Consider the following 9517-nt stretch of genomic DNA (forward strand, 5'->3'; position numbering starts at 1 on the left):
ATAGAAGTAATTTTCAACCAACTTGCTTTTATTGTGGAATCAAAGGGCACACACCTAATGCTTGTTATGTGCGAAACTTTAGCGTTCCAACAGGGCATTATGTGTGGGTTAAAAAGGGTACTAACTACCAAGGACCCAAAGCAATTTGGGTACCTAACAAAACTTGATTTTGTTTTGTAGGTATGCTTGAAGACAACCTCTAATCAATGGTATCTTGATAGCGGTTGTTCAAAGCATATGACGGGCGACATCGACAAATTTTCACATCTATCATTAAAGGCCAAAGGATATGTTACATACGGTGATGACACCAAAGGGAAAATCCTTGGAGTAGGAACCATTGGAGCACCTCCTGCTACCATCATCGAAGATGTCCTTTATGTTGATGGCCTAAAGCACAATTTACTAAGTATAAGTCAATTGTGTGACAAAGGGTTCCGAATCAATTTCTCAAAAGATGAATGTGTGATAGAACATGAAGTCACCCATGACATATTGCTAAAAGGTAAAAGGATTAATAATATTTTTATGACGTCTTTTGATGATTCTTCCTTGAAGGTAAAATGCCTAATGACGAACAACAACGAGGCTTGGCTATGGCATAAAAGATTCGCTCATATACACATGGAGCACATGAACAAATTAATAAAGCATGATCTTGTCATTGGTCTTCCAAAGATTAAGTTCATCAAGGATAAGATGTGTGACGCATGCCAAAAGGGAAAGCAAACCAAGACGACTTTCAAATCCAAAAATGTTGTGTCTTCGTCGAGGCCACTTCAACTCTTGCACATGGATCTCTTCGGTCCATCAAGAACAAAAAGTTTCGGAGGTAATGTTTACGGTTTGGTAATTGTTGATGATTTCTCTAGATATACGTGGACTTTGTTTCTTGTGCAGAAAAGCGACGCTTTCAAGGCTTTCAAAAAATATGCAAAACAAATTCAGAATGAGAAGTCTCTTTCAATAATCTCCATTAGAAGTGACCACGGGGGAGAATTTCAAAACACATTCTTTGAAGAATTTTGCGAAAAGCACGGAATTTCTCACAACTTCTCCGCACCACGAACACCACAACAAAACGGTGTCGTAGAGAGAAAGAACAGATCCTTGGTGGAACTCGCAAGAACGATGCTCAGCGACTCCAACCTTCCTAAATATTTTTGGGCGGACGCAGTTAGCACAGCATGTTTTGTTAGCAACCGTGTCAACATTCGGCCGATTCTCAAAAAGACTCCGTATGAACTTTTCAAAGGAAGGAAGCCCAATATATCTTTCTTTCACATCTTTGGGTGCAAATGCTTTGTCCTCAACAATGGAAAGGACAATCTTGGTAAGTTTGATGAGAAATCCGACGAAGGTATCTTCCTTGGCTACTCCCTTTCTAGTAAGGCTTTTAGAATTTTCAATAAAAGAACTCTTACTATTGAAGAATCAACGCATGTATGTTTTGATGAAACTAACCCCTCGAAAGAGGATAACCTTGTTGTTGATGATGATGATGATATAATAGATGTATCACAAAAGGAACTTTCAAATGTTCAATCAATTCCACAAGGAGATGGCTCACCAATCATTGAAGAACATCATGATCTACCGAAAGAATGGAAGACTCATAGAGATCACCCCATTGATAAAGTTATTGGTGATATTAGCCAAGGCGTTGCAACACGACTAAATCTCAAAGATGCTTGTCTCAACATGGCTTTTGTGTCTCAAATAGAACCAACCAAAGTCGATGAAGCCTTAGGCGACGATCAATGGATAGTAGCAATGCAAGAAGAACTCAACCAATTCGAAAGAAATCAAGTTTGGAGTCTTGTACCAAGACCGGACAACAAGCACATCATTGGAACAAGATGGGTCTTCAAGAACAAACTTGATGAGAATGGGATCATAGTTCGTAACAAAGCAAGATTGGTCGCACAAGGATACAACCAACAAGAAGGAATTGATTTTGATGAGACGTTCGCTCCGGTAGCAAGGTTAGAAGCAATTCGATTATTACTTGCCTTTGCTTGTTCTATGAACTTTCAATTGTTTCAGATGGATGTCAAAAGCGCTTTCCTAAATGGCTATATCAATGAAGAAGTCTACGTCAAACAACCTCCGGGCTTTGAAGACTTCAAGAACCCCTCACATGTTTACAAGTTGAAGAAAGCACTATATAGTTTAAAGCAAGCACCGAGAGCGTGGTATGACCGCCTCAGCAACTTTCTATGTGAAAAGGGTTTTGTAAAAGGAAAGGTTGACAAGACTTTGTTCATAAAGAAAATCAAGGGTAACACCTTATTGGCTCAAGTCTATGTCGACGACATCATCTTCGGTTCAACAAATAAAGATCTTTGCGAAGAATTTTCAACCATGATGCAAGGAGAATTCGAGATGTCCATGATGGGAAAATTGAACTATTTTCTTGGACTACAAATCAAGCAAACCAAGGATGGCATCTTCATCAACCAATCCAAGTATTGCAAGGAATTATTGAAAAGATTTGATATGGATAGTTGCAAAGTGATGTCCACTCCTATGGGATCCGGAACGTACGTCGATCAAGATGAATCCGGAATGTCAATAGATATTACAAAATATCGAGGTATGATTGGTTCATTACTATATTTGACGGCAAGCCGTCTTGACATTATGTTTAGTGTATGTTTGTGTGCACGCTTTCAAGCAAACCCAAAGGAATCGCATCTCACCGCCGTGAAGAGGATTATGAAATATCTCAAAGGATCAACGAACGTCGGACTATGGTATCCAAAAGGTAGTACATGTTCCTTGATTGGTTATTCTGATGCTGACTATGCAGGCTGTAAGACCGATAGAAAAAGCACAAGTGGTACCTGTCACATTCTCGGGAATGCACTAGTGTCGTGGGCATGCAAGAAGCAAGCATGTGTCGCACTTAGCACGGCCGAAGCAGAGTACATTGCAGCAGGCAGTTGTTGTGCACAAATTTTATGGCTCAAGCAACAACTTCTGGATTTTGGTATAGACCTCGGCTGCATTCCTCTTCGATGCGATAACACAAGTGCCATCAACATCACAAAGAACCCGGTCATGCATTCAAGGACGAAGCACATAGATATCCGACATCATTTCCTCCGAGATCACGTGCTTAACGGAGATGTAGATGTTACGTTCGTGGATACACATAACCAACTCGCTGACATATTCACAAAACCATTGGCTAAAGAGCAATTCTTCAAAATTCGGCGAGAACTCGGTATTCTCAATGAAGGTGACATCTAACCTTGTCTTCAAATTACTTGTTATGTGGTATAGTTGCTAAAAATGTGTTTACTTTCAATTTTTATGTTATGCATGCTAGCACCTCTTTTTCGCCGTTTTCCGTTTTTCTCACTTTCGCATGTCCAAATTTTATCCGTTTTAAAATATTTTTATATCGAAAGTTGCGTCTTGATAAGTGCTAATACTTTGTGCAAAATTTTTGTAAATATCTTTTCACGAATTTTCATAACGGAGCTGCTGTTTTTTTCTATTTTTTGAAAAATTTAGTCCGTTAACCGGTTAACGGTATAGGTTAACCGGTTAACGCCTCCCAACAGCAACTCTGTTTTTCGTTTTAAAACAGAACGTGTTAATTAAATGTTTTATTTTTTTTTGTGGGTTTCTGTTCATTGCATGTGCTTTGTTCTTTCACCTACCCCTCATAACTCTCTCCATCCTCATTACTCTCCATAAACCATTCAACTTTCATAACTCTCAAACCCCTTTTCCCAAAATCCATCTCTAAACCCTAGAATCTTCATCTTCTTCATGGCTCCACCAAGAATGGGAAAGGCTCCTGTCTCATCTTCAAGTAGTGAAGAGGAAGAGTTGAAAATGGAAACTGCCAAGAAAAGGAGAATGGACTTCAAGGTCAGGGTTCGACATCTGCTTAAGGGTAAGTATGTGAATCTAAAATCCTTCACTACTTTCTCTTTCCCTGAGTTGTTGAAGTTTCAAGGATTGCATGAGTTCATCACTGACGATGGGAAAATTTACACTGACTTGGTAAAATCCTTTCTGAATCATTTTACCTTAAATCTAAATACTGATGAACAACACATGCTGTATGCAACTGTTAGAAACTGTGAAATTGTTACCGACCTTGGGACGTTGGCTGCGTCTCTTAAGATTCCATATTCAGGTTTTTTCCTACGAAAAGGTGTTAATCATGAGGAAGGAAAGTGGGCTCAGTATGATAAGATGGAATACTACTACTCTATCTGCAGATTTCCCCGGGAGGTGGTTGTGTCGGGACAGCGCACGTCTCGCATCCTTTGCTATGCTAAAAATCTGTCGGTTGACGATCGCATGCTGCACTATGTTATCTGCCATGTTCTGCTGCCCAAGGATTCCAACCTGTCTCAAATTAATGATTTGGAAATGCAAGTTCTGTTTGCAGTGAAGAACAAGATCCGAGTTAATTGGCTGCCCACTATGTTATATCATCTGCGACAGCAACTCTCTCTCAAGACAAGGCTGCCATACGGTCGCCTTATTTCAAGGATTTTGGAACTCACAGATATGGAAATCGGGCGAGAACCTATTTTTGGCTATGACCACTACAGCAAATGAAATCAACGGCGTTACCATCATGAAAAATACTGGAATTGTTCAAAGCAACGACGGCTCCTACAAATATGATGATGGCTCCTCCTCTTCAAACTTCCCTATTCCGGAAGGTGGCATCTCCAATGAGTTTCTCTATACTACCATGATGAATCACCACCGTGAGACCACCCGTGCTATCAAGAGTCTTCGGAACCTAGTGTTGAGTTCCCGCAACCTTCCCGTAGAAGATGATGAAGGTGCTGACGGTAGTGAAGCGGATGGTGAGGAGGATGAGGCCGGTTCGGAAGAAGAATAAAGCACTATGTTTCTTTCTTGTTTATGTTTTCTGTTATATGTTGTTCTAGTGTTTTTATTGGTGTTAAACTATGTTTATGCTTGTCATGTCTACCAAACACTTAACTTTTAATCCTGTTTATTCTGTCATATGTTGTGATTCAATGCTTTGCTGATAATCATATAATGTCTGTTTACTTGTATGCTTTTCTTTTTCCTTAAAGTCTCTTCCTTTTTGCTAATGACAAAGGGGGAGAAGACGTGTTTTCTCTAATGATTTTCTATGCAGAATTGTTGTATGCCTATCATTTAGGGGGAGTTCCTAAATTTAGGGGGAGAAATCATCTTAGAGAAACTTATCCTTCTGCATCTATCGCAAAGTGGTTGTCATCATCAAAAAGGGGGAGATTGTAGAAGCAAGCTTCAATCCAAGAAGTATTTTGATGAAGACAACTTGCATCAATGCAAAAAGAGAAGAGCGTCAAAGTTATCTCAAGCATCAAGTATCCAAAGCCGCATATGCATTTTTGATCAAGCTTCATTTTCAAGACAACCATTGGCAAGATTGTTGATTCACTTCTTAGGTATATCTAACTCACTCTTAGATTAGTATACAAGTGTTCAACAATTATGATTTGCATTTGCATCTTTTAAAATAACTTTTTGTTAACACCTTGAAATGCAAGACACATTTATTTTTAAGTGTTTTTCTGCATTTCAACAGTGTTAACCGGTTAACCATATGGGTTAACCGGTTAACAGCCCAGATTTTCAAATTCTCTGTTAACGTTTGCATGCGTTAACCGGTTAACCCATATGGTTAACCGGTTAACACTGTTCGTTACAGCAAAAATGGCTTTGAAAAATTATATCTTTTCATCAATGTTCATGAGGGAAATGATACCTCTTTGAAAAGGTATTTTTGGCAATATAAATTATTGAATTTTCAAAATGAATTTTCACCTCCAAGAATTTTCATACAAACTTCAAATAAATCACTCTCTCATATTTTTCCTAAAATAATTTTTGAAAGTGTTCTTAATAAAAATTTTCATCTCATTCTTTTGTTGAACACTTGCATATTATCTTTTGAGTGACTTATTTATCTAAGGAGAAGATCAATCAAGAGAAGATTGATATCACTACATCTTTGTTAAAATCATTCATAGAATTATTTTCTGTTTGACTTGTGATCCAGGATTGTTGGACACAAGGGTTGGTGTTTGAAGAGGATTGTTCTTCATACACTTGTTTGTCTATAGGTTAGATAGTAGGCATCACCGGTTGTGTGAATAGGCTGTACCATTTCTAACTATAGTGAATTCTCTTTCGTGTGAAAGGGGAGTGGATGTACCTTCGGATTGTGAAGGGAACCACTATAATTTCCGGTGTCGTTTACTTTCCGCATTTTAATTTTCCGCACTTAAACAAAAATATCCAAAAACCGGAAACTAGATCGAAGAAATTCTTATCACCTAATTCACCCCCCCCCCCTCTTAGGCGCATTTACAACTTACAAGTTCCATTGATATTGACAATACTTGATTGGATCAACCAAGAATCAAGGGTTTGTTGTAAGTCACGAGCATGGAGTCTGGGTAAGAACCATCCCAAAGGAGTGAACTAAGGATAAAAACCTGTAGATCATGTTCTAAAAAGTTCCCAGAGTCTTAATTCCATCTATCGGATATTACAGGTTAAGATGACTGACTCATCGACCCATAATATTCTCAAGAGAAACTCGCTGAGTGTAGTATCGCGTAACAACTATTATCAAGTCTACCCTGAACAGTTTCCGCACTACGTCCTAAATAGGCCAAGATGGGTTAGGTGTTCTATGGTGCTCAGCTTCTCAGACCCAATTAGAAATAGTAATGCCTAACCACAAATACTTATGTGACATTTCCAAATCCAAAGGAGTCTCCACTGAGCAGATGGATCTCAAGCCAACTTGTTAAGGACTACTCCACATAAGTCTAACATGACTATAGCATCCTCCTATCTTAATTGCACTCAAGTTCGGGTTAGAACTTATCTCACCACTCAGAGATCACCAAGCATAACAAGCAAATTATATCACACATACATATATACAAACATCACATATATACAAATATATTCACACAAAAAGTAGGCTAAACCCACTAGAGACTACTCCCCAACAGAGTCGCCATTTAATTTCTATAGCGGGAAATTCATGATGATCAAGCTATTGATAAGCTAAAGATCAATTAACAAGAGTCGCCACCGTGCTTTTATTGTTTCCAAAGGAAAAGGGAAAAAGTACGAACAAAACCCAATTAGTAAGAAGTTTTCAAATAAAAACTAATAAAAGTCAGAGATCACAGGTAAGGGGGTTGGTTACATAGAGGGAAGGTGTTAGCACCCAAAGTGTCCCAGGTACTCCTAGGGAGCCCTTTTTGTGTGCATATGTATTTTTGTACAAAGTGATGTTTACAAACAAATAGAATGGGGGGATGAGAAAAGAATTGATTAATTATATTTTTGTGTTTGACAAGACCTTCGGTCTTGTGCCTACATACCAACATAAAAATGAGGGATCAAAACCTCGTAGTTTGTGCTAGAAATTTCAAAGTGAGTATGTTGGTTATTAACAAAAATTAAGTTTGAAAGGCACAAGGGCCTAAAAATGGTTTGAATGAGTTAGTTCTTTTTGGCTTTTTGAAAGTTTAAGTCAAGTATAGTTAAGTTTATTTACAAGTTTGATTTAAGAAAATAAGTTTGAAAATGCAATGGCATAGGGCCAAAGTTTCTACCTTTTGCAAAAGTGGTCAAACTTTAGAACAAAAATAGTTCACACAAAGAAGATTTTGAAAATGGAGGGAGAGATTTTAAAATTAAAGAAATAGGGAGAAGATGAAGAGACTACCCTATATACAAGAATTTAAAAGTTTAAAGTTGAAAAGATCTGACCAAATGGGAGCAATCCAATAGACAAGTACGTCAATAGAAACCCAAAATTCCCTTGGACTTTTTTAGAATCAAGCAACACACAAATGCACAATTATATCAATCTTGAAGAGCAAAGGAATCAAATAAAGATGGCCTCATCCAAGCTTATCCACTTCAAAGATCTTCCTCAAAATAGGCCATGCAACAGATGAATTCTACAAGTAACAGGTTCAATATAATAACTTAATAATAATCAATGTTGCAGATGAATCTGGAGAGGTCTTGAATGATGTATCTGATGAATACAAACTTGCAAGTTCTTGGTTCTTCAACAAATTGGCATTGGCCAAGTCCATTAGTAAAGGAATGTTGCCTAAGTTCTAAGTCCAATTGGGGAGATCAAACCAACAGTCCACTCAAATGTTTTTTAGGGTTTTTGTTATTATTATGTGCATTAATGGTCCAAGACCGCACAAACAAGCAAAGCAACAAGGTATATCACACAATATGGTCCAAGTGGACAAAGTGAAAATTGCATAAATATAAACAATTAGATGATATGTACAATGACAAATGATAATAGAATAATAAAAGTAAATTGCATTAAAAGTAAAAGCTTGAAAGTAAAAGTTAATGGTTAGTAAGTTAATAGCTAGTTTTGTTTGTTTTTTTGATTTCAAGACATTCTTTGGAGAACACTCAACTCCACTTGCCACAAGCATGGATCCTTGAACCAAAACATCTTCCAAAGGAAGGAAAGAAGACTAAGTTTCCACATAATACCATGGAAGAGGAGAGACTTACAATCTCACTAACTAGAATGCTTATGCCTTTTATGTCACAAATTTAGCAATCGTAATTGGACTTATGTAGAAGTCACAACTATTTGAGACCGGGCAATAAACTTTTGGTGTTAATGCATGTTGGAGACATAGTATTAAGAACTATGCTCATTAAACATACTACACACAAAAATATGCAAAAGGAGTGGCCTAATCTCATCCATACTCATGTTAATCTTTCAATCAACTAGCATTAGGATTTTGAGATGTCATTGGCCAATGGAAATGAATGGATGAAGAAGGGGAATTAGATGAAGGGGGAAAGGGATGAATGAGATCACAAATTGGTCAAAGGAGGACTTTTACCAAATTAATAATATTCATTCATTTTGGGAGATGGAATGTACATTCCATCAATCCCCTAAATCCAATAATATTAACTTGACAAAGTCAAATCAACCTTGACCAAGGCCCAACAACAAATGAGAAACTCAAATAAGTCAATCCAAATGGTCAACATAATTAAAATGGCATTTATTCAATTAAAAATATTAAAATAATACATTAAATTCAAATATGTTTTGTCCAAATCCTAAAATCACATCAAAACACCAAATAAATGGCCATGTGATTTATCATAGGTCAAACAAGGTCAAAGGATCTTAGATAAAAAATTTCAGAATTTTTGGACACTTAAAAATATTTTTAAATAATTAAAAACAAATGAAAAATCAATTAATTCATGAAAAATATTAATAATGATCCAAAAAATAATTTTAATTCAGAATATGAAATAGAAAAATATTTGGAAATTTTTGGTGAAAGTCCCATATTTTTTTGATCAATATTAAATTTATTATGAATTATTGAAGATAATGGAATTAAAATGAAAATCATAAAAATCAAAAATACGTGGACCATCAGATCTCCCTCATTAATTGAGGTGGCAGATCTGATGATCCACA

This window comes from Lathyrus oleraceus, chromosome 3, assembly GCF_024323335.1.
Source record: "Lathyrus oleraceus cultivar Zhongwan6 chromosome 3, CAAS_Psat_ZW6_1.0, whole genome shotgun sequence".
Classification (NCBI taxonomy): Eukaryota; Viridiplantae; Streptophyta; class Magnoliopsida; order Fabales; family Fabaceae; genus Lathyrus; species Lathyrus oleraceus.